At 46.1% G+C, this 7,125-nt stretch overlaps 1 long non-coding RNA gene across 1 annotated transcript; it reads left to right on the plus strand.

Annotated features, from left to right (window-relative positions):
• Positions 1-214: 214 nt before the first annotated feature.
• LOC116096444 lies at positions 215-1,535 on the plus strand. Its single transcript, XR_004121008.1, has 2 exons — positions 215-610; positions 1,085-1,535. It is a non-coding gene; the product is annotated as an uncharacterized LOC116096444 (long non-coding RNA).
• The last annotated feature ends 5,590 nt before the right edge of the window (positions 1,536-7,125 follow it).

The following is a 7,125-nucleotide window of genomic DNA, read 5'->3' on the forward strand; positions in this document are numbered from 1 at the left end:
TTTTGGTTGCTTTTTGTGTTGTTTGTTTTTGGTTTTTTGATACAGGGTCTTTCTATGTAGCCCTGGTTGTTATGTACACCAGGCTGGCCTTGAACTCATGGAGATCCTCCTGCCTCTGCCTCTGCGCTGGGATTGAAGGCATCCATCACCATGCCTAGCTTTGTGATGGCTGCTTTTGAGTGTGACCTCACTACAAGTTAGAGTTGCCTGAGAAGCTGTGCCTGCAGATTGACCTTAATACCTCAGCTGACACACTAGCTCTGTAAGCCGCCATCGCCGGCCAGACTGTTCAAAGGGGGCATGGGCAGAAAGAAGAGCCTTTGCCTCTTGCTTGGCCTTCCATCTTGCTGTTGTTGATTAACTCTCTTGTTGCTATGATGACTTCTTTGTTGATACAAGAACTTCCATTTGCATTAATTAAGAGCCAGTGTGTCTCCAGGAACCTTCAGGTTTCAGTGCTAGATTAGAACTGCTGAGACCCACATCTTAGTGGACTGAGCAACTACTAGATTGTCCGTCTCTTCAAGGTGAAAAGCCACTGAGTGACTACTTCAACTGCTGAGAACCCAGCCTCTGGGACCAAGCAACAACCAGGCTCCCAGCCTCTTTGGTGTGAGACAGTGTTATTACTATGTAACATATATGTGTGTGTGTGTGTGTGTGTGTGTGTACATATATATGTGTGTATATAAGTGTATATATATATATATATATGTGTGTGTGTGTGTGTTAAATAGTATATATACATATACACACACATATAAATCATATAACATAAGCTGATATATATATTCATACTCCCCTCTGTGGAAACACTATAATGCAATAATGGCAAAGCCCCTATTAGAATCCATAGAAATCCCATAAAAAATCTCAGTGCTGGATACAGCTTAATTCTTTTGGATTTGCTGCCTAGTGGCATAGATGCCCCTCCAAAGGAGTACAAACTCTAGCCAGTGTTCTTGGTTCCCCTCCAGAGCTTGACAGTAAGACTTTGTTGCTGAAGACACTACATATTTGAGTCATAGAACATGGAGAGATGAAGCTGACGTTCACCTGGGAACTAACTATCCCTGTTGGCTAGCTTTTATAGGATTGGAAGGTGCTGTGTACGATACCTACCTACCGGCGGGGAAAGGCGATCAATCATTCTTACCCAGCAGCTGTTACAGCATGCACAAGATCTGTGCAAACTCGAGCCAGACAAAGCCCAAGCATGGAGACAGGAAGAGGATACAAATTCCAGACCTAGCTGAGCAACTTTTGGCAACTGAGAGCTGCTGGGAGAGGGAGAGTCCGTTTTCTTTAAGGATGTGATCCCTGATAGGTCAGTTGCTCTCCAGTGGAAGGCTACACATCCAAGAGTCTATGGGCAACACAAACTACATTTGATGGGGAAAAAAAAAAGGAAGAGAGACAATATTGAGTGGGTAGAAAAGGAGAGGTAGATCTAGGAGGAACTATGGGAAGGGGTGAATATGATAAAAAATACGTTGTACAAAGTTTTCAGAGAACTAATAAAAAAAAAGATTTGATAATTGTCTGCCTTTAGGAAAGTTTTCCAGAGGAAAATGCACTGTTGCCAGGATGTCTTAGGTGAGAACCTCAATGTGGCCTGAGAGGAAAGCAGAGAGGCCTTTCCAGACCCATGGGGCCCACATGTTTTTCTTGTTCCAACTTTGAGAGTGGAAATGTCCCCTGCCTCATGATCCCTGGAGCCCAAGGCTGGATTAGCTGTAGCTCATGATGATTCGGACCTGACCCCTGTGGCTGTGTGAATTGGGTGTTGCCTGTAAAGGTTGCCGCTCTCCATCCATCCAGTATGCATTTGCCCTGGCCTGTGGTGAGCAAGCAGAGGGGGATGACATGGAAAGCCAGGCGGCAGCTCTGAAGAAGTCAGGGATTTAATGGAAACTCAGCTTCAGAGCTCACTGGGAAAACTCACACCCCACTGGAGCTGGGGTCGATTGGCTGAAATCTCTTGTTTTCAGTTTGTCTCAGAGCAGCAGCCCGCTGTGCTCTCTGGGTGCTCCTAGGAGGGGAAATTGGTCAAAGAAGATCCGAGTTTCTTGGTGGTTCACTAGAGGCCTTCTTTCCAGAAGCAAGCATCCTGCCTCTGGAAAGCAATGGCCCTCAGGTAGCCTTCTATAGCCTACCTTTTCTGTCTTCTTTCTATATGTGGCCTTCTTCCAATCTCTCTTCTTTCTGCCCTCGGCTCACACTAAATGGCTTTCTCCCTCGGGTGCCCTTTGTACGTTGTGTGAGTATGATCTATCCCAGAAGATTTTTGATATCAAAAAGAGTAGAGAAATCTCAGTGGGGTCAAAGTTACTGAGCATGACTGATGTACTTAACTCTGTTAATTGCTTTAGCACGGACCTAGGCACAAATGGCTGTGTTATCTTCTTTCCCAGGAGAACATTCCTGGAGTGTCTAGCCCTCTTTCCAACCTCCTGGTGTGTCATGTGAGACAGCTCTCTGAGCAATGCATTAGCTAAATGCTTGGGTGGGAAGGGTCACAAGTGCAGGCCTTGTGCCTGAGCCTGAGCTTGAGTCCCAGGTAGTCAGTATTCAGATATCTAGGTTGTAGACAGATTCAGAAGTGACCAGATATTGAAAGCACTCCATAAGACAGAAAGTTCCTTATAGCCCTTAGTGTTACCACAGGGTTCCATGGGGTGTAGAATAACTAAGACCCCACTTGTAAGGGTTTACAGAACGAAAGGGAAGACAATGGGGGCACATCTGCAAAGCATTAAGAACTGTGTATCAAAGGTTCCAACAGAAGACACTGTCTCTAGGTAGCTGAGGCTAGTCAGAAAACTCTTGGAAGAGAACACACACACTTGGACCACTCCCCAAGCTGTTTCTCTGCAGAGCCTCACATGCAGCCTTGTGACAAGCAAGATAACAAGTGCATGAAGTCACAGGCTACACTTGGCATGGAACCCAGACTTCATGGGGTACAGTCGAGTCTCCACCAAGAAGTGAACCCCACCACTGCCTGAACTGCTGCACTGACACAATTTTTCCATCTCCTGAAAGTAACATCAGGAGGGGACACAGAGAGAACTGCAGGACAGTTTGGGACCTTATCCAAGTGTCCTGGCCCTGCTGGTGAAACTGTATCTTTCCTATTTCTCCATGCCTCCCTCTGAAGCAAAGACAAACTCCCCAGGTTGCCAAAAGGAGAAAATGAAGAAACACATCCCAAGCACCAGTACATAGAAGTTTTACTGAAAGGTTTTTTGGTTTGCTTTGTTTTGTTTTTATGATTTAGCATTGGAACAATCCATATTTCCCTGTGCCTCAGTTTTCTCAAGTACTTCCAGATTATTGGACTAAGTGATATCGAAGGACCCTTTTGTATGAGCCACACACTTCCCTGATAATGGTCACTTATGTTCTGTTCCAGTCTCAGTGTTTTGAACTAGACAGTGAGATGACTAATCCAATGAAAGTTCCACAGAAGACCAAGTCCTACCAGCTAAGGACAAAGTCTGCTCCTAATCCATTACAAGTTGTGACCTTTAATAGGCTCTTGGTAAACACTTGTTGAATGAATAAACAAATGACAGGTGCATTTCCAGGAGTGGATGTGCAGTTGGCATCTCATCATACTCTCTAGATGTTATAAGTGCATTAATTTCCTACTATTGGACCAATGGTAACTAAAAGATACCACTCTAGCCCCACAGAGACCATAAGGACCCCCATCATGTCCCCACTGGTAATTCCTAGGCAGGTATTATGGAACACACTTGGAGAAAGGAAGATATAGAAGAAGGAAGAGAGTACAGTGGGGAAGTCTGAGGTTCCTAAAGAAGGGCTTTGAACTCAGTGCTTTAGGTAGGTGTCCCTAGAGGCTGCAATTGTGGGAGCACAGCAGCATAGGAGGGTATGGGATTGAACATTTTGTAAAGCTTGTGGGCGATATTTTGTGTACTATGGAAGGCTGAACCTGGGACACTCCCTCCCAACTGTCACCTCCACTCCCAGGGTGTGAACTAACTCAAGGGACTGAAGGAGACAGTGTCTCCCAGAGCCATTCTGAGGTCCAGGGGACTATGGACTTGTCTCCTTTAAGTCAACCAGGCTCCTATCAAAAACTACAGAGACCTTCTTCCCAAGACAGAAGACCCTAAACTTGGAGAAGTGAAAGCTATCTCCAGCTGAAGGGGTGGGGGAGGAGTCAAAAGGGAGGAGGACTTTGGAGCAAAGAACATGGCAGTCTGAAGCTCTGAAAGGAGTGAAGACCCTAAATATGATATCACAAGGGGCGGCTGGTTCACTTCTGCTTGCACATCTCCCTCTCTAAAAGAAGCACGTCCAGGGAAGCACATGACTGGCCAGCTCTAATATGCTAGTGTCTTCTCATATCGTCCTGAGCCTTTACTACGGCACCCCAGGACCCCAGAACAAGCTCAGCTCTTCTACTCAAATGCTTTGAAGGCAGCACCTCTGAAGCATACTGGCCATCCAGTATAGCTTCTGCTGTTTGCAGGAGCTATCCCATGTAATCCTAGCCGCTCTTCAGTGGAGCAGATGCTGTTGCTATTTTAGAAAAGGGGAAATAGGCTCGGCAAGAACATGTGCCTTGTTCAAGGTCACACTAAATCTTACTGCATAGCCTTGTCAATCCTGTCTTCTCTGGTCATATGTCACTGAACTTTGTCCTCTTGGAGCTAAAGGAAGCCTCACCTCAGTTGCTACAATTGTCAGGTCTCCACTCCATGGGCTGGGATGAGCGATCCTGCCTCCAGGGAAGGACAGAAGCTGATTTAGAAACTGCAGTGAATGAAGAGAGGGTCAGCCCCAAAGGGCTCTAATAGACGCCAGATGCTTGGTAAAGTGAAGTAGGGGTGTGGTAGCTCATTTCAGGAAAAAGATGGGGGCCTTTCCTGGCATGGGAAAGGCTGGGAGTCCCCAGGAAGAGGCCATTCTTTATCTGGGTACAGGCCTAGCAGGCCTAGCAGGATGTGGCTGAGAGCTAGTTCTGACAAGGCACTTGGAGGATGCATGGTGTGGTTACGAGGTGCTTTGGTGGTACAGATGAGTCCCAACGAGGGCATAGGGCTTTCCCAGGACACCAGAGGGCGTAGTGGAGGGAGTAAGGGCAGGAGTCCAGACCTCCTGAACCCACCAGTGTGGTCACTTGGAACTTCCATCATGGGCTGTGCGATGGAAGAGGGCACACTCTGTCCTAGATCCTCTCTGGCTCCCACTAGCCTGGAGAGATGGGTCCTGTTGGAGCCCACTGGAGCCACTTACCACATTTAGGACACTGTGAGAGAAAACAGGGACTTACTGGACAGTCTTAGTATACCACCAGAGAGGGTGAGACTAACCCAGGGTCACACAATAGATAGACAGTAAAGCAAGAACTTGTCTGCGCAGCCTGAGTCCCCTCAGCCTCAGAAGGGCCTCCTGAAAGAATACAGCCCAGACTGACAGTGACAGGAAGGGGTCTGGCCATTAAGAAGTCCACACCGCCTCTCTGTGCTGCCCTCACCCCAACTCTTCCTACCCCCTGCCCTGACTGCACATGACTCTGGAACTTCTAAAATTCCTTCAGAATGGATCGCCTACATACTCCACAGAGAGTCTTTTCATTCTTCACTAAACTCCTGCCTTCCCTATAAAACCTAGCTCAGAGGCACAGAAAATGACCATGTGCAAAAGCCACAGAGGAAGTTGTATCAAATTCCAAAGAATCTCATAGACCAAGATCTCTGACCACAAGGCAATGTAAAGAGCAGTGCACAAAAAATAAATAAATAACTAACTAACTAAATAAATAAATAAATAAAAATAATCCTTCCTAGGATGAGAAACTAAAGTCCCAGTTCTAAATCATCCAAGAGTTAGGGAGAAGAAATTACGAACGGCACTTGTAAAATATTTAGGACAAAATGATAAGAACAGCTCAAGCACTTTCTAAGTCATTTCCTCTGTGACATCATCCCTTAACCAACACTGTTCTACCAGATCATCCTACCAGCTCTGCATCCAAGGGGGCTGACCTCTGGGCTGTGGTAACAGGTTCCCTTGTCCTTGGCTTTTAATGTGACTTGGCAATAGGGAACTTGGCCAGAAGTAAGAGGAAAATGAGGCCCTTATTGGCCAGTAGTTTTTCCCTTGACTGCTATGATCTGGGTATGGTCTTCACCTTAGGCCCGGAGCTAGCTGTAGCCTTCTCATATCTCCTGTTCCCAGTGTACTTGAGCTTATGGTTGCTGACAGCTATCTGTAGCCCTTGCTATCTCATTGGTGATACAGTCTCTGCATGGCTTCCCTACAACTAGCTACACCTATATGCAGTGCCATTCTTTTTTTTTTTTAAAGATTTATTTATTTATTATGTGTAAGTACACTGTAGCTGGCTGCAGATACACCAGAAGAGGACATCAGATCTTATTACAGATGGTTGTGAGCCACCATGTGGTTGCTGGGATTTGAACTCAGAACCTCTGGAAGAGCAGTCAGTGCTCTTAACCGCTCAGCCATCTCTCCAGCCCTGCAGTGCCATTCTTAAAGTCTCCTCAAAACAGTCAGGGTGCTCTGGATTTCTTCTGGATATCCCCACCCTTGCCTAGTGTTGGACCATCGGTGCATCGTGTACCCTATTTCTATCTCTGAATATCTAAGTTCTGACCTGGGCACCTGCATATGTTGTGTTCTGGCAGCTGACCTGTCAGCACCTGAAATCAGTGACTGATTCATCATCGTAATCTCAGTGCACTGTCACACTCAACAAAAATGCTTTGATTATTATATCAAATTGATAGTATATCAAATGTAATTCCATCAATATGTAAAAGTTTGTAAGAAATTTGGGACCAGTTAAGACTCAGGCACAAGCCAGGCAGTGGTGATGCATGCCTTTAATCCCAGCACTTGGGAAGCAGAGGCAGGCAGATTTCTGAGTTCGAGGCCAGCCTGGTCTACAGAGTGAGTTCCAGGACAGCCAGGGCTATACAGAGAAACCCTGTCTCAAAAAACAAACAAACAAACAAACAAAAAATGAGAAGACTCAGGCACAAAACAGTGGAGAATTTTATGCTGGAACAGAAAAGAATCCTTAGGGGGCTGGAGAGATGGCTCAGTGGTTAAGGGCACTGACTG

This window comes from Mastomys coucha, unplaced genomic scaffold (assembly GCF_008632895.1).
Source record: "Mastomys coucha isolate ucsf_1 unplaced genomic scaffold, UCSF_Mcou_1 pScaffold18, whole genome shotgun sequence".
Taxonomy (NCBI): domain Eukaryota; kingdom Metazoa; phylum Chordata; class Mammalia; order Rodentia; family Muridae; genus Mastomys; species Mastomys coucha.